The sequence below is a fragment of the Pongo abelii genome, chromosome 10 (genome assembly GCF_028885655.2).
Source record: "Pongo abelii isolate AG06213 chromosome 10, NHGRI_mPonAbe1-v2.0_pri, whole genome shotgun sequence".
Classification (NCBI taxonomy): domain Eukaryota; kingdom Metazoa; phylum Chordata; class Mammalia; order Primates; family Hominidae; genus Pongo; species Pongo abelii.
The window spans coordinates 44364041-44382531 of NC_071995.2; the positions used below are offsets into that span (position 1 = coordinate 44364041).

Consider the following 18491-nt stretch of genomic DNA (forward strand, 5'->3'; position numbering starts at 1 on the left):
TAAAACTTTTTATTGAAGAAAGAATGCATATTACATGAATGTACAGCTGAATCAGTTATCTCAAGGTAAACATCCATTAAACCACAACCCAGTCAAGAAAGACAACATCATGAAACATCCAAGGAGCCCCCTGTGCTTCCTCTCAGGCACTATCCTTGTTCCTCTACTGCCACTGCCATTAGTATGTCATCACAGATTAATATATAGAATAGATTGCTTCTTTGTGGCATTTATATAAATGGAATCATTCAGTATGCATTCCTTTGTGTCTGACATTTTTTGCTTAACATTAGGTTATGAGCTATATTCTTGTTGTATGTAGCTTGGTTCATTCATTCTTATTGCTATAAAATACTTTATTATACGAATATACACAATTTTATTTCTCCATTTTCCAGGTGATAGAGAATTGAGTTGTTTCCATTTTATTTCATTACAGATAATTCCACAATGAACAATATTTTGCACATCTCTTTGGAGTGTAGTGTGCATCTATATGCACACATATATAGGTATTATTCAAGAGTGGAAATCCTGTGTATTTTCAGCTTTAGTAAATAATGTCAACAGTTTTCCAAAGTGGTTAATAATGCCAACAGTTTTCCAAAGTGGTTGTGTCGATTTCTTATTACAAGAGAGTATCAATTTAATTAAACAATCAGAATTCCTCCAAGTGTGTTATATCAAACATCAATGTCCTGTGAAAACAATCTTGTTATTATTTTTGTTTGACTATTCGGATTTAAATAGACATCTAGGTACCTGTTAGAAGAATACTAAAATTGTGAAATATGAGAATGGTCAGTAACTATTTTTAATTGATGACATATTCAGCTTGGGTTGATGAGTAACTGATCTACTGATGTTCTTATACTAATATAAAAATAAGGAGTAGGAATGGGTCAGGTGTACACACACATGTACACACACACACAGGATGGTATACAAGAAAAAGCTTGAAGTTAAAGAGTTTGAAAAGGATTAAAAGAAGCCTGATATCTGGCTTTTAGCCATAGGAAGTAAAATCCAAAGATGGCAAATTTGTTAATTTTTCTCTTTAGATGTATTTTATACACATAGTGTTTTGCCTACTGAATCAAAATCCTAGGTCATTTCACTTTTGTATTGACTAACATTGAAGCACAATCTAAAGACATCTCTGTGGCAATAGTAACTACTCCCAAAGCAATGTGTGTGCTGAGGAATGGGGCTGTGGGAGCCTCAGAGGAGGAACTGGAACAATAGAAATAATGTCTAGAGCTGTCATTCTCTAAGGTGACCCTTCTGCATGGTGGAAAATAATTTGCAAAATGATGGTTTAAGAGACGGCAGCAGTGCTTATCAGAATGTCTTTATCTGACACTGAGGGAAGGAACTTGCTTTTTTGCTAACTGAGTAGTTGCCAATGATTTTTATTTTAAGTGTATTATATTTGCAGGTACTCTCTTTTCTTCCCCACCCAGCTCATAATTTTGAAATGCTTTTGGTCCTTTAGGTGAGATTACTGAAGAAGCATTCACAAGAGATCTGGGCATTTGAAGGAGGAAGGCGGCTGAACCTGCAGGATGATCCATTAACAACTGGAAAAATAGCCACCATCCAGGACAGAGAGGATGTTATGGGAATAATAGGCATCAGACGTTCTCTGTGGTTAAAGTTATTTCCTGTGAGAAAAAAAAAAAAAAAAGAACCCTAGGAGTTTTGGAAGGATCCTCCCTAAACAGGTGCAGAACTTTTCCTTGCAAGTTAGAAATAGAATAGGTAAAGCAATTTGTTCAAGAAATGGGTCTAAATGCCCTTTCATTTCTCCATGCCTTATTTTCCTCAAGCAATCAGTAGTATAAGCAGGTGGAAAGAGCATGCATCTTTTGTTATTCATGAGAATTTAAGGTGGTATAATGTCACACGGACTCCTTGAAATTAAGGACCATATCCAAAGTTTTTTTTTTCTGTGTCTCTTACAAATCCTGGCATATAGGAGGCATTTAATAAATGAGTTCTGAATATACTGTTTTTAACTGACATTTATTCCTAACTTTCTCATAATTCTTTTCTAGGGTATCAACGTACCCTAATATAGCTAGCCAATTTCATTGCCTTGTATCTACACACTTTCCAAAGAATCAAATGACTGAATCATTGCACTGGTGAAAGCTTTCCCCCAAAGTCACAAACAGTAAAATTTTTAGCAACTGAGCTATCATTTTGTATCAGGGGATATATGAACCTCACGTATGGCAAGATGGCCTTTTCTTGTGCTTCTTAGTCCTGTGAGGTTTTTTCTTTTTTTATTTTCAATCAGTATCTAGTAAAAAAATTACCTTGAAATCTAGATACTTTGAGTTCATGTAATATTTTTATTCCTATTCAGTTCCATCTTCCTTCTGCATTAATTATAATACAATGAAAACTAAATCAATAAGTTTAGTCTCCAGGCAATTAAGAAAACATCAGTCAATTGAGCTCTAGGTAAAGCCTTTAGTAAACCTGAATCTTTAAGACCTCTGAACTTTTTTTAAAAAATGAAAACCGTACCCAGTTTTTGAACATTTGTTTTGTTTAATACTGTTTTGTACTGTAGATATAGTACCAATCAATTTAGCTCAAGGGTCTGTTTGACAAATGTCAGAACCCTGGCCACCATGGTGCATAGAATTATGTCCAAGCTCCACACGTCCACCATGGGGCCATCATATTTTTGACTGGGGTAGAGTTCTGGGACAGCTCAAGATGGAGTCTCCAAAAAGGTGCCCAGCTTCTGGTCATCACTGAATGTTGTGCCTAAGCCAAAGTCAACCATTTTTATGTTGTAGTTGGCATGTAGAAGGAAGTTCTAGGGCTTTGGGTCCCTGTGGATGATTTTCTTTTGGTGGCAGTATTTTACAGCAGATACAATTTGCCTGAACTTGCTTTGGGCCTCTTCTCCTTCGTGGGCCATGTTCTAGGATATAGTCAAAGGGCTCTCCACTGCCATTGGACTCCAGGACTAAATACAAGGTGTCCATGGTGTTGATCACTTGAAAGAGCTTGATGACATTGGGGTGATTTAGAGCCTTCATAATGCCAATCTCTCACTGTACACTCTGGAGGCTGGAGGATCTCTGCTGACCTTTCAAGGTGACATTCACAGCCACCTGGGTCCCTGTGAGAATGTTCTGGCCCAACTTTACCCTGGTGAAGCTGCCTTGGCTGATTTTCTTGAGGAGCTTGTAATCCTTAATAAGGGTCTTGTCATCAGCAGAGTTGGAGGCCAAACCGTGTCACATAGGTCACTGGCAATAGTGATCTCCTAGCTTCACTAACTATAAATTATAACTAGGAATGCTAACTACAAGACTAACTATACAAACTATGCCACCTACAAATATTAATGAACACTGTTGGAGTTGCTCTGCTGATATTTGTAGATGACCTTTATGGCCACTTTGGTGCTGGTAATAATATGTTGGGCCAACTTCACCTTAGTTGTACCTGGGTGCTGGATGATGTCACCAGGAATCACCTCTCCCAGCCTCTGGCTCTGCCTACTTCCCTGTGTTAGAGACATTCTCAAGCCCTGACTAGATGCTGATCCAGGGATCACCCAGACTGATGACATCCCTGTCCTCAAGGAGCTGACACTCTAGCAGGGGCAGACAGGCAGATTGGGAAGACAGACTGAAATTGGCAGTGGCTCTTGGGTAGAACAGAGACCCCTGATGTAACAGATGTATTAGGAGAACATAGAGAACTCAAAAATGAGAATGGAGTCATTGGACTTCCCAGAAAACTAGAGTCAGCATCTGGCAAGTCACCAGGAACCAAGTCTGCTGCATTTCTTCCACTGTCTTTGGGCCACATCTCTCATCTGCTTCTGTCTGCACATCACTACCTCCTCATATCTTAAAATCTGTTGGCTGTTCTCCATTTCCATTGCCCTGATCCTAGTCTTAAAGTAATACCCTTTTATTCTTGCCCAGAAAACTGAAATGGCCTAATTTTTCTCCCCAAATCCACTCACTCATGCCTGTTTTCAATTTATTTTCCTTCTCAATACTAACAGATTGGTAAAAAGTAGAAAATGTCAATTGTTTTCCAGTGCCCCTACGAGATACACATCAAAACTTTGACCATGATGTGGAATGGGAATACTGCTCACCCCTTCAGTGCCTTCGGACATACTGCCCTCCTTGTCAGAGGGTCCTGTAGCCCATCCTTGCCTTTCTCAGGCATGGCAAAGGGTTAGCGGATGACAAGTGAGGGAGATGTGGGCACACTGTAAACACTAGCACTGTAAGAACCACTTTTCTTTTCTTACTGCTGTGACCAAGGTGACATTCCAGATAAAGCCTGCTCAGTGAGCCTGAGCCCAGATCCAAGAGGATGCAGAGCAGAGCAATGGTGGCATATAGCATGATAGATGAATTCCCCTGACTGTTGACCCCTGCTATGTGGGGTCATTTGTTACTCAGCATCACCTAGCCTGCCCTGATTGATGTATGTGGTCTATGAGCTCTTGTTTATTGCCCTATCTCTTGCTGAGGACTATCTGGCTTTTCAGTAGTTCAGTAGTTATACAAGTTGCTCTTCCCACCTTAGACGTTTCTCTATGTTATTCTCTTTTTTGGAAAGTTCTTTACACCATTTTGTTGTTGTTGTTGTTGTTGTTGCCCAGTTCACATTTCCTTACCAGTGAGATCTCAGCTTAAGTGTGACATTATCAGGAAAGAATTGTCTGGCCTGTGTACAAGGTACCTAGAATTCACTTTCCTTGTCATCATGTCTTTCACTAAACTATAATTTCCATGAAGTCAGTGTATTAGTCTGTTTTCATGCTGCTGATAAAGACATACCCGAGACTGGGCAATTTACAAAAGAAAGAGGTTTAATGGACTTACAGTTCCATGTGGCTGGGGAAGCCTCACAATCACGGTGGAAGGCAAGGAGGAGCAAGTCATGTCTTACATGGATGGCAGCAGGCAAAGACAGAACTTGTGCAGGGAAACGCCCCCTTATAGAACCATCAGATCTCATGGGACTTATTCACTATCATGAGAACAGCATGGGAAAGACCTGTCCCCATGATTCAATTACCTTCCACTGGGTCCTTCCCACAATATGTGGGAAGTCAGGATGAGATTTGGGTGGGGACACAGCCAAACCATATCAGACAGAGACCATGTATTTAGCTCAGGCTTCTTTGAGGCCCTGCTTCCTCCTCACTATGGGCCAAGTCCTGTGCTGAGGGCTGGAGATAATGTGGTGAGTCAGTCATGAGCCCTGCTTTCACAAATCTGTCCCATAAAAGGAAAGGCGGACATGCAAGCAGCAGGATTTGAACCCACTGTGTGTTCTAACAGGTAATGAGGATAAGTGATGCAGGGCAAAGGGAAGGCAAAGGAGACTGCCTTGAGGAGGGGATGTCTAAGAGGGTTTAAAGAGGGAATTAGAATCATCCAGGTAGGGAGCTTGCTGGGATGGCATGGGATGGGGGTGAGGGGTTGTAGAGCAAGGAGACAGGGTGAATAAAGTTTTCAAGGCTTCAGAGAAGATGAGCCTGGGAACAGCAGGGACCAGAGTGAACCTCTGGCATCTTTATTCTTGAGAATCCATGCATTCTTGCTTCAGTGCCTTTGCAAGTAAAAAGTGGTAGGTGGTGTTCGCACACACTGTGAGAACCAGAACTCTATGTCCTGAACATCTAGAGGAAAGGTTAATTACTTCCCACTGGGGAGGAAGGCCGCTGGGGCAGGAGCAATGGGGAAGATTCTTCTCAGCCGAGGCTATAAGGGAAAGGAAGCTGGGGTGACCAGGTTTGGGGAAGAGGACTAGCTCAGCAGCAAGGGTAGGAGGCCTGCCTCTGCAAAGGTAGTAGAAGGAATGCAGTCTGTTCTGCCTGCTTAGCATAAGTGGGGGTTGGCTTCCTGGGGACCAGCTGGCTGTGTAAGATTATATCGCACAATGGGGCCATTTTCTGTAGGTCCCCCCTGGATTAGAGGGTGACGATGAGCCCTGCCTGTCCTCTGCGCTAGTCACACTGTTTTCAAGTGTGGCAAAGTTCACCAGGATAGGGCTGCCGAGAGCTTGTCCACTCAACTGGTTGGAATAGGGAGACCTGGGCAAATGATAGCTAGACAGTGGGGCTGGGCCAGCTGCAGGAGATGGGAAGCTGCAGAGGTGGGTGATGAAGAAGCTGAGGCTTTACATTTCCAGGTGTCAGGGTCTCTGGCCTGGGCCGACTCCAGGTACTGTGGACTCCTTCCTGGGGGCAGCTAGGTGCCTAACGTCTGCTGGCTGGGCTTCCAAACTCTCAGACTCAAACTGGATGGACTCTTTGGATCAGCAAGCGGGTGTCATTTGGTGTGCCATGGCTGACCCATCAACCCTGGCAGCCTGCAGTGCCAAGCTGAGGAGTCCAAAGTTGTCTGTGTACTCTGTGAGAAAAAGTGCTGTGATCTATTAGCCAGGTCTGCAGTGGGTGATGAAGGTGAGACCTATGATATGTGTGCCAGCCATTTGTCATCCCTGGTAGGGTTCACACCTTTATTTTGTGTATAGAGAAACTGAGGCTCAGAGGGAGGAATGCCTTCTTCCAGTTTGAGGTCCTTCTGCCTCCTGGTCTAGCCACCACACAGCCCTCTGTGTTCCTATGATGATGCATAATGAAGACAGCACTGTGTGTACAGGGAATCCATGCATACTGGATGTGTCTGGACCTACATTGTATTCCTCCTGTTTTTTTCATTTGCCTATACCTTCAAATATTTAATGTGTCTTGTACATTATATTTGTTTTAAAAGATAATAAAACTGCTAATCAACCATTCAACTCCAGGGCTAGAACATTCCCAATAATTTGCATCCATGTGTTTGCAATTTGTCCTACCCCAGAGGTCACTGCAATCTGGAATTTTGTTATTCCCGTGCTCATAGAATTACTGTATATGTCCAAAATGTATATTATTTGGTGTTTGTCTAGCTTTATGAAAATGATATGCAATATGTAAAATTCTAAGAATTGCATTTTTTACTCAATATTTCAGTGATTCTAAGCTTTATCCATGCTGACGTGTGTAGCTATATTTTATTTTTACTGGTATGAAAATGAATAATGTGAATATTCCACAGCTGGTTTTTGCATTCTATCAATGGATATTTGGGTCATATCCATTATTTTCTATTATTAACAATGTTGCTATGAGGAAATAAAGAAAAGTCATTTGGTGCAAATTACAAATAACTCCAGACCTCTTAAAGACAATACATATTTAAGAGAAGGAAAATGTAGTGCTTTTGTTGGAAGAGGCCAGCTGCTGGATTTGGTGATGACATATGTAGAAGTGGGCTCCTGGTTAGCAGGTCTGGGGGTGGGGCCTCACAGAATAGACACTGTTAAGGTTGTCTAACTACAGTACAGTCACCAGTTTTAAAACATTCCCCAGGTGATTCTGATTATAAGTAAAGTGTGGCTAACCTGGGTATATAATATAGGTTTTCATACATTCCAAAATATTTTTGGTTTGCCATATGTATATAAGACACTATGTTAACACTGATATTTGGGGAAAATTTTGCAAATTTAATTCAATAAGTACTTATTATATATCTACTCTGCTAGGAAGTTCAACAGGGAACCAGTTAGAGGATTCTGTGTCTTAAAATGTGATTCATGCACCACCTGCATCATAATCATATTTTGTTTTAATGCAGATTCATGAAGTTTAGCCCAGACTGTCTGAATCCAGTATTCCTGTGGATGTGGCCTAGGAATCTGCACATTCAACAAGCATCCTGGGAGGCTCTTTTATACATTAAAGATTGAGAAACATTACTTCAGGACTTTTTTATTAAAGGAGGTTTTAAAATATTTTATGGAAAGCAAAGGAGGAAATAACTTCTTTCACATAGGGAAGATGGGTAAGGATTTCCAGAAGGGTATGTGAGATTTTAAGCAATGAATGAAATTACTATGGAAAGAATGAAGGAAATTCTAGAAAGAGGGTGAAGCATGTACAAAAGTAAGGAAGCATAGTCCAGGAAGAGAGAGTGGCTTTCTGTGGGGAAAGGTGACAGGGATGAGAGAGAGAGAGAGGGAAATGCAAGAATGGAAAAAAAAGGAGCAGAGTAGGATGTCACAGTGTTTGGTAAAATAGTGCTCATTGAAGGGCTGAGGGCTGGTTTACAGTCCTCATGTCGACTTCCTTCAAGTTCCCAACACACTCATGCTGTTCTCTCACTACCCCAAATTTCACTTCTAATCTCTTAATAGTGTCCATGATCTGAATCTGTTTTAATTTCTTCCTTTTTAAAAAAATGTACCTAGGATGTCAGTGGAATGGATGGGTAAGAACCCCGGAAAATCTGTCCCTCCATAAAAGTAATGAGACCAAGGGGAAAAAAATGGTCAAAATCTACTTTTATAGAACTCTGGGTATTAATCAAAGGCTTGCAGCAGTCTGAAGACCTTTTCTCCCCATCCCCCCCCCCCAAAAATGGCCAAATCTGAATAAGAACAGTGAGATTTTTAATATTGTAAATTGCCCTATTCCCATCCTCTTCTCCCCAGCTGGGAGGCTTGAAAAATCAACATCTCTGTAATCTCAGGTGGAAACCAGCAGCCTAGCAGGCAGAATTGTTTGGAGCTGGCCAAAAGAACCATTCTCAGAAAATTGTCACTATTTGACCAATCCGGAAGTTTTCTGGAAATGCCCACTCACAAGGCTTTTCTTTATTTGACCTGTCTCAGAACTCATTCTATGTGTGCAGCCTTTTCCATGAGGGTGTTGGTTGAAAATAATGAGCAGTAATTATGTTAGCATTGAAGCTATCTAAGTCCAATAACAGTTGGGAAAAACAAAAAGCTGACCAAAGTGATTAAAAGGGAAAGTTAGGAAATAAGATGTCCATAGGGGAATTTGAAAAGTTCCAACATATTCCAGAAGGGCCATGTACATGTCCAGGGCTGTGTGCATGTCCAGGGAAGATCTAAGAAGGCCCTAAGCTCTCTAGGATCTCACCTCTGACTGACTTTGAGACTCTGTGCAATCAGAAAGCAAAGACTAAGTCAAGGTTGTACATTGCTTGCCTGAGTATTGAAGGTGTGCCCAAACATGCACACAGATCCCCTTGTCAAAGGTTTATTGGTTGAAATAACTTAAGAAAATCTGTGTCCATATATGAACTGACCACTAAACTGACTGAGCAGAAAATTCAGTGGCCACACATGACCAAAAAATAGATACTTCATTGACTTAAGTAAGGAAAGTCCCTCAGCAATCAACACTAGCAAAATCAACAACAATAACAGCAACAACAAACCTTGGGGATTCCGATTTCTGAGGTGCCACATTGTATTATTTAAAATATCCAGGTGAATACAAAAAGTTATAAGGCATACAACAAAACAAGGAAGTAGACCCATGCACAGTGGAAAAAAGCAATCAATTAAAACTATCCCTGAGGAAGTCCAGATGCTGGATTTACTACTCAAAGATTTTAAACTGGCTATTTAAAATATGTTCAGAGAACTAAGGAAACCATGTCTAAAGAATTGAAAGTATGAGAATGAGGTCCCACTAAATAGAGAATGTCAATAATGAGATATAAAAAATAACCAAATAGAAAGTATGCAGAAGAAAATAAAATAGCTCAAATGAAAAATTTACTAAAGGTGCTCAACAGATTTGAGCTGGCAGAAGAAATAATCAGTGAATTTGAAGCTAGATCAATTGAGATCTTTCAGTTTGAGACAGAAAAAAAGAGTGATGAAGAATGAACAGTCTCAGAAACCTATAGGGCACCATAAAGTGCATCAACATACCCATACTGGGAGTTCCAGAAGAGAAGAAGAGAGGGAAGGGACAGAACATTTGGTAAAGAAACAGAGGACAGGCCAGGTGCAGTGGCTCATGCCTGTAATCCCAGCACTTTAGGAGGCTGAGGTGGGTGAATCACGAGGTCAGGGGATTGAGACCATCCTGGCTAACACAGTGAAACCCCGTCTCTACTAAAAACACACAAAAATTAGCCGGGCATGGTGGCACGTGCCTGTAGTCCCAGCTACTCGGGAGGCTGAGGCAGGGGAATTGCTTGGACCCGGGAGGCGGAGGTTGCAGTGAGCCAAGATTGTGCCACTGCACTCCAGCCTGGGTGACAGAGTGAGATTCTGTCAAAAAAAAAAAAAAAAAAAAAAGAAACAGTGGACAAAACTTCCCAAATTTAATGAATAACATTAATCAATACACCAAAGACACTTAATAAACTCTTAAGTAGGACAAGAAAAGAGATCCACACCCAAACATACCATTATCTGTTGAAAACTAAAAACAAAGAGAACCTTAAAGCAAGAGAAACAAACTACCATGTAGATTAACAGTTGATTTCTCATTAGAAACCATGGAGGCCAGAATAGGCATATTCAAAATGATAAAAGAAAAAGTCTGTCAACCAATAATTCTGTAAACAACAAGACTATATGCGAAAAAAGAAGAAGAAATTGAGACTTTTCAAGACAGAAACAGAGAATTTGTTACTAGCAGACCTAACCTACAAGAAATGCTAATGGGATTACTTCAAGCTGAAATGAAAGGACACTCAACAGCAACTTATATCTATTTGAAGAAATAAAGAGCACTGCTAAAGGTAAATAAAGAGCACTGCTAAAAGTAAATATGTATGAAATTATAAATATTGTATATAAAAGACAACTGAGGAAACCACACTATAAATCTTAATTTCAATAGCATACAAACACTTGCTTCCATAAATCTCCATTCCGTCCCCCCATTTGTGATATATTATCATACAAATTACATCTTTATACCTTATATGCCCATGAACACAGATTTAACATTTTACAATGAAAACAAAACATACCAAAACTTATGGGACACAACTAAAGTAGTGAGTAGAGGGACATGCATAACTTTAAATGCCTATACTATAAAAGTAAAAAGATCTCAAATTAACAACCTAATCTACCATCTTAAGAAACTGGAAAGAGAAAAGTAAACTAAACTTAAAACAAGTAGAGGCAACAAAGCAGCAATAAGTGAAATAGAAAATCAATATAAAAATCAACAAAACCAAAAGTTAGTGCTTTGGAAAGATTAACAAAATTGACAAGCCTTTGGCTAGACTGGCTTAGAAAAAAAGAGATACAACTCAAATTTTTACAGTAGTAACAAAACAGGGACCTACTAACCTTACAGCAATAAAAAGGATTATACGGAAACAATTGTATGCAAATAAATTAATTAACATTGATAAAATTGACAAATTCCTAGAACACAAACTGCTGGGACTAAGAGAAATAGAAAATTTGAAAAAAAAAAACTATAGTAATTAAAGAGATTGAGATTTAATAGTAATCAAAAACCTTCCCACAAGGAAATGCCCAGGCCCAGATGCCTTCACCAGTTAATTCTACCTAATGTTTAAAGGAAATTAACATCAAACTTTCACGAACTCTTCCAAATAAAAGAGGAAGAGGGAACATTTTTCCATTAATTATATGAGGCCAATATTACCATGATATCAAAACCTGACAAAGACATCCCAAGAAAACTACAGACCAATATCCCTTATGAACATAGATGCAAAAATCCTCAACCAAATATTAGCAAACCACATATAACAATATATAAAAATGATAATACACCATCACCAAGTGAAACTGATCCCAGGAATGGAGGGTTGGGTCAACATGTGAAAATCAATAAATATAACACAGAATATTAATAGAATAAGAACAAAAAAAGATCATCTCAATAGATGCAGAAAAAACATTAGACAATATTCAATATCTATTCATAGTAAAAACAGTCAATAAACTTGGAGTATACAGGAACTTTCTTAACATAATATAAAGCATGTATGAAAACCCCACAGCTAACATACTTAATGGCAAAAGACTGAAAGCTTTCTAAGATTAGGAACAAGACAAGAATTTCTACTCATCACTTCTTCAACATTGTTCTGAACATTCTAGTCAAAGAAATTATATAAGAAAGAGAAATAGAGGCATCCTGATCTGGATGGATCAGAAAGGAAGAAATAAAATTATTTCTATTCACAGATGGTATTGTCTTGTGTAAGTAACTTGCCAACAAATACCAAAGAAAATGATTGAAATAAATAAGTTCAGCAAAGTTGAAGAATACAAGATTAATATACAAAAATCAATTGTATTTCTATGTAGTAATAGTGAGGAATCCAAAAATAAAAGTAAGAAATTTAATTTACAATACCATTAAAGAACAAGATACTTAAATTTAACAAAAGAATTGCAATACTTGCACACAAAAAATTGTAAAGCATTGTTGAAAGACATTAAAGACCTAAGTAAATGGATAGATAACTCATCTATATGGGTTGGATTACTGAATAGTGTCAGGATGGCAATATTTCCCAAAGTGACCTACAGATGCAATGTAATCTTTATCAAATCCCAGCTGTCTTTCTTTTTATGTAGAAATCGACAAGTTGTTTGTAAATTCCATATGAAAATGTAAGGGACCCAGAATAGCCAAAACCATCTTGAAAAAGCATAGAGTTTTGAAAGTTCCTAATTTCAAAATGTATTAAAAAGTTACAGTAATCAAGACGGTGTGTTAGTTGCATAAGGATAGACTTATACATTAATGTAGTAGAATTGGGAGTCCATAAATAAACTTAACATTTATGGTAATTGATTTTTGATATGGACGTCAATATGATTCAATGGGAAAGAAGAGTGTTTTCAGAAAATGTTTCTGGGACATATGGATATCCACAAGCAAAAGAATGAAGTTGGACCCCTACCACATTATCATATAGAAAAATTAATTCAAAATGGATCATAGACAAATGTAAGACATAAAATTACAAAATGTTTCAAAGGAAACATAAGAGTAAATTTTCATGCTTTTGATTAGGCAATGGTTTATTACCTATGACACCAAAGTATGAACAATGAGAAAAAATTGATAAATGGACTTTATGAAAATTAAAAATATTTTTGCTTCAAATGACACCATCAAGAAAGTGAAAAGACAAGTCACAGAATGGGATAAATGTTTGCAAATTATATATCTGATAGAAGATTTGTATCCAGAATACATAAGAACTCTTACAACTCAACAATAAAGACAACCAAATTTTTTAAATAGGCAAAAAATCTGAATAGACACTTCCCCAAAGAGGAAATACAAATGGTCAATAAATAAATGAAAAGATGCTTGACATCATTAGTCATCAGGGAAATGCACATCAAAACCCTATGAGATACCACTTCACATCCATTAGGATGGCTGTAATATTTTAAAGGAAAGCAACAGGTGTTAATGAGAATATGGAGAAATTGGAGCCCTCATACACTGCTGATGAGATTGTAAAATGAAGCAACTATTTTTTTTTTACCCATGTAACCTTTATTTTTATTTATTTTTATTTTATTATTAGTATACTTTAAGTTTTAGGGTACGTGTGCACAATGTGCAGGTTAGTTACATATGTATATATGTGCCATGCTGGTGTGCTGCACCCATTAACTCATCATTTAGCATTAGGTATATCTCCTACAGCTATGCCTCCCCCTCCCCCAACCCCACAACAGTCCCCAGAGTGTGATGTTCCCCTTCCTGTGTCCATGTGTTCTCATTGTTCATTTCCCACCTATGAGTGAGAACATGCGGTGTTTGGTTTTTTGTTCTTGTGATAGTTTACTGAGAATGATGATTTCCAGTTTCATCCATGTCCCTACAGAGGACATGAACTCATCATTTTTTATGGCTGCATAGTATTCCATGGTGTATATGTGCCACATTTTCTTAATCCAGTCTATCATTGTTGGACATTTGGGTTGATTCCAAGTCTTTCTATTGTGAATAGTGCCGCAATAAACATACGTGTGCCTGTGTCTTTATAGCAGCATGATTTATAGTCCTTTGGGTATCTACCCAGTAATGGGATGGCTGGGTCAAATGGTATTTCTAGTTCTAGATCCCTGAGGAATCGCCACGCTGACTTCCACAATGGTTGAACTAGTTTACAGTCCCACCAACAGTGTAAAAGTGTTCCTATTTCTCCACATCCTCTCCAGCACCTGTTGTTTCCTGACTTTTTAATGATTGCATTCTAATTTTTTTAATAGTTGAATGTTTCCTTAGAATGTTAAACATAGAGTCGCCGTATATCCTTGCAGTTCCAACCCTAGCTATATTCCCAAGAGAACTGAACACATATGTCCACACAAATCTTGTACAGGAGTGTTCATATTAATAGCAGCCTTATTTATGGTAGCCAAAAGGTGGAGACAACCCAAATGCCCATTAACTGATGAATAAATAAATAAAATGTACTATGTTTATGTGATGGAGTATTATATTCCATAAGTGGAATGAAGTACTGATTCATGCTACGACATGGATGCACCTTGAAAACATTATGCCAAGTGAAGGTGCCAGGGACAAAAGGCCACATATCACAAGATTTAATTTGTATGGAATGTTCAGAATAGGCAACATCATAGAGCAAACAGTGGTTGCCAGGGATTGAGGGGAGAGTGAATGGGGAGCGAGTAACTGCTAATGAGTATGGGGTTTCTCTTTGGGGTGATGAAAATGTTGTGGAATTAGATAGTGGTAATGGCTGTACAACTTTGTGAATAAGTTAAAAACCACCAAGTAGCACATTTTAAATGGGTGAATGTTATGTTATTTAAATTGCATTTCAATTTTAAAAAATGTATCTGGATTTTGTTGTTTCCTGGGAGCCTTGCCCATTGGATACCCACTGGGAAAATTATTTAACTTCTGCCTAGAGAACAGAGTTAGAATAATAGAACAAATATTATAAGAAGGAAGATTTATGTCAGTATCATTCAATCACTCAAAAACATATTTAATGATTCTCTCCTGCTAGACACCAGGAATGTCGTTTGAGTAAGACAGAAATGGATCCTGCTTTTAAGTGTCATACAGTCTAATTGGAGAACTTCCTACAGTTAGAGTTGTCCAATAATGAAATGATCTCCCTCCAGAGTTATTAAGATGACCTTGAAACACTGAGGTGTTCAAAAAGAAGCTAGATAATCACCTGTTGGGATGTTGTAGATAGAATTCCAGTCCTGGGAAGTGCCATGTCTTCCAAGGCCTGAAATTAGACCTGAAATTCTGATCCGCTTGAAAAGCCTCAGTAATGTGTCAATAGTTAGTAGTTTGATTTTAGTGTTAAAGAAAGTTAAGGAATGCTTCTGGATTTTGGTCCTGTTTTTAAAAATACTTAGTTGGAGTCATTAACAAGACAATGCATATGGTCTCTACTGCAGTTATAATTACCTAACTTTTCCTTTCTTGCATACTCTCTGTTTGTGCCCAGACTGCTCAGTATATGTCCAGGTTTCATTTTTTTTCTGCCTATATGACTTGCCTGCTGTTTAAAATTCCTTGCAGTAGTCATGATACAATAGAAAGAATGGTCAGGGTTCAAGGATGTCTTCTAAAAGACATGGGACTCTCAGGATGTTTTTTGAATAGGCTTAGAGTCCAACTGAACTTAAAATCATGGCATTTCCTCTTAATAGATGGGTGATCTTCGTCAGATTACTTTATTTTTCTGCGACTCAGTGTTTTCATCTGTAAAAGTATTTAACTTGCAAGTCTGTTAAAGCTTTCAAAATCATTTATAATCTTGGCACATAAGAATGGTAGCTATTATCAAAATGGTTTTGATAGCACAAAGATAAACTAAGAATTAAGGACAGTCTTTCTAAATAAAATTTTTGTTCAAAATATACCTCTGGTTTTGAATATGAATACCAGCCTAACTATTTTACCTAGAATAGGTAAATATTCAAGTATAGAGAACCATATGGGGTATTAGAAAGAGCACTGAATCAGGATTTGGAGATTTGAGTTCCATCTGTGGTTTTGATGTATGTAATAATGAGATTTTAAGTAATTTATATTTTTGAACATTAGTTCTCTCATATACCTAATATTGGGGTTACCCTACACCAGCATTTTCCAACAGGGTTCCTTGATTAACAATACGCAGTGTTTCTCAAATTTATTTGAGAACTGAACACATTTTTACAGAGCATCTCACAAGACCAGAGTGGCACAGAACACATGCCAGAAAATGCTTCCCTTCATATCTCAGGAAGGCCCTTCCAGCACCAATGTTCTGAGATGGCTGCCTTCTGCACCTAAGAGTTGTCTAAACTCGAAAGAATCTCTTAACCTCTCTAAGCTTCAGTTTTATGTCCATAAAATGGAGATAATAGAGATCTGGCTTACCTCACAATTTTGGTGGGAGAATCAGCTAAATAATGTATTTGAAAATGTTTTATAAACTATAAAACACTACACAAACACAAGAGTTCCTTTCTTTCAAATTCATATCATAAGCTTTTTTAGAACATGATGGTTTGTTAAGAATATTAAAGAGAATGTAAACAACAGATGTATGTGCATGTTTATACCAACAAGAGAAGTGGGCAGAATTTCTTTCTCGCACACCAAAGGAATTTCCTGATTATTCTTTGGGCTTGGGTTTAATGAATATTATATACTTTGTACATACCAGTGATTTTTTATAACTTCAAGATGCCTTTGATTAATTAACAAGTGAAGTGAATAAGGTGAAACGGGGAAGGCCCTCTCGGCTATTTAATTGCTGAAGGACAGAGAGCACACATAGAGCTTGTGTTTCTCATGTGTTGTTCTCATAGATGGATCCAGCAATTTTTGTACATGGGAAATAGAATGGTTATGGGAGGTTTGGGGGTAAAGATTCTATAAAGGTATGTGATAAAATGGAAAGAATGTGATTTGGAGCCAGAAGACCTAAATGTGGTCCTGATTATGCCATTCACTGGCTGAGTTATTTGGGACAAGCCATAACCCTATGAGAATCAGATTCCTCCTCTGTAAAATGGGGTTTTTGCAAAAAAATCAGATTTCTCCTCTGTAAAATGTTTTTTTTTTCTACAATGGCCATTGTAAGGCTATTGTAAAAGAAAATGAGAAAATTATTTGTAATTCTAAATTGCTATAGAAATATTAACCATATGGCTTTGATAAGACATTTGAATCACATCTGAATTGATGAACAAGAAACCACTGGAAAATTCTGATTATATATGTCTCCACCAACTTCTTGACCTTATTTTTTAGCATTAAAAACACGTAAAAATATAATACAGCAAAAGCATGTAAAATATATAATATACCATGTACAAAAATAACTATTATGTGGAATTCAATATCATTTAGTTTAAGGTGAATGTTATTGAAATCTGTCTTTATATTATTGACCTTACAGTATGGGCTGCATAGACATCTTTTAAGAATGATTCTGCTATGAAACAGACATAAAGGAGCATTCTTAAAAGCCTGTAATTTCTAAATAAAAGTCAGTGAACCTCTTTCTTTTTTTATTTTTTAATTTTTTAAATTTTTTTATTTTATATATATATATTTTTATTATACTTTAAGTTCTAGGGTACTCTGCCATTAAGACCCTATATCTATAGACAAAACAAATCCTAACTGGCAGGTTATAAAGTACTCTTTAATTCACACAATGTGTTATATTTCTGGAAAAGATAGTCTCAAGAGCAGTTTAATCTGACACGTGTACCCATAAAAATGGAATTAAACTCAGCCGGATGCGGTGACTTACGCCTGTAATCCCAGCACTTTGGGAGGCCAAGGCGGGTCGATCACAAGGTCAGGAGATCGAGACCATCCTGGCCAACATAGTGAAACCCCGTCTCTACTAAAAATACAAAAATTAGCTCAATGTGGTGGCGCATGCCTGTAATCCCAGCTACACAGGAGGCTGAGACAGGAGAATCGCTTGAACTCGGGAGGCAGAGGTTGCAGTGAGTCAAGATCGTGCCACTGCATTCCAGCCTGGCAATAGAGCGAGACTCTGTCTAAAAAAAAAAAAAAAAAAGAGAAAGGAATTGAACTCAAGTTATTTTTCTGAAAAGGAACTGATTGCCCAGCTTTTTATAGAATGAATCACGAACCTCATTTTTACCTATAAATAATATTGCTTTATTTTATATAATAATCACTGGAATATTTAGAAAGTGTTAGGAAGGAGTTGTCATAATAACCAGTTATATATAACTGAATTTAATGATGCAGCCTCATACTAAACTATATATAATTATTAATTTCAAACAACTTTTTAGTATAATAAATATGAAAGTAAAAGCCTGCCTTTGTAAGTTTGTAAATGTGAATCCAATAATGTATTTTTTTTCTTGTGGTGAGTTTCAAGATCGTTTGTTGGCCTTCTGCTATGCAAGGGGTTGGAATTCATTTTCTCTGCGATGATGATGAGCACAAAACATATAGAGAAGCCGTCTTGTTCAAGTGAAAGCTGGCACGGTAAAAAGGGGAATGGTTTATTAAGAACTAGTATAAGTGGTTGATTGGATAAGAACTCAGAAAACAAAACAAATAAATAAGGCTCTAAAACATTTGAAAGTCTCAGTGGAAACAGGAAAATAGATGTGAA

General features: G+C 37.7%; 1 long non-coding RNA gene across 1 annotated transcript in view; it reads left to right on the forward strand.

Annotated features, from left to right (window-relative positions):
* LOC129049115 (uncharacterized) overlaps nucleotides 1–2013 on the forward strand; it is a 249392-nt gene extending 247379 nt beyond the window's left edge. Inside the window, exon 8 of the long non-coding RNA XR_008511916.2 lies at nucleotides 1496–2013. This is a non-coding gene — a long non-coding RNA (uncharacterized LOC129049115). The remainder of the gene's footprint in view (nucleotides 1–1495) is intronic.
* Nucleotides 2014–18491: the final 16478 nt, after the last annotated feature.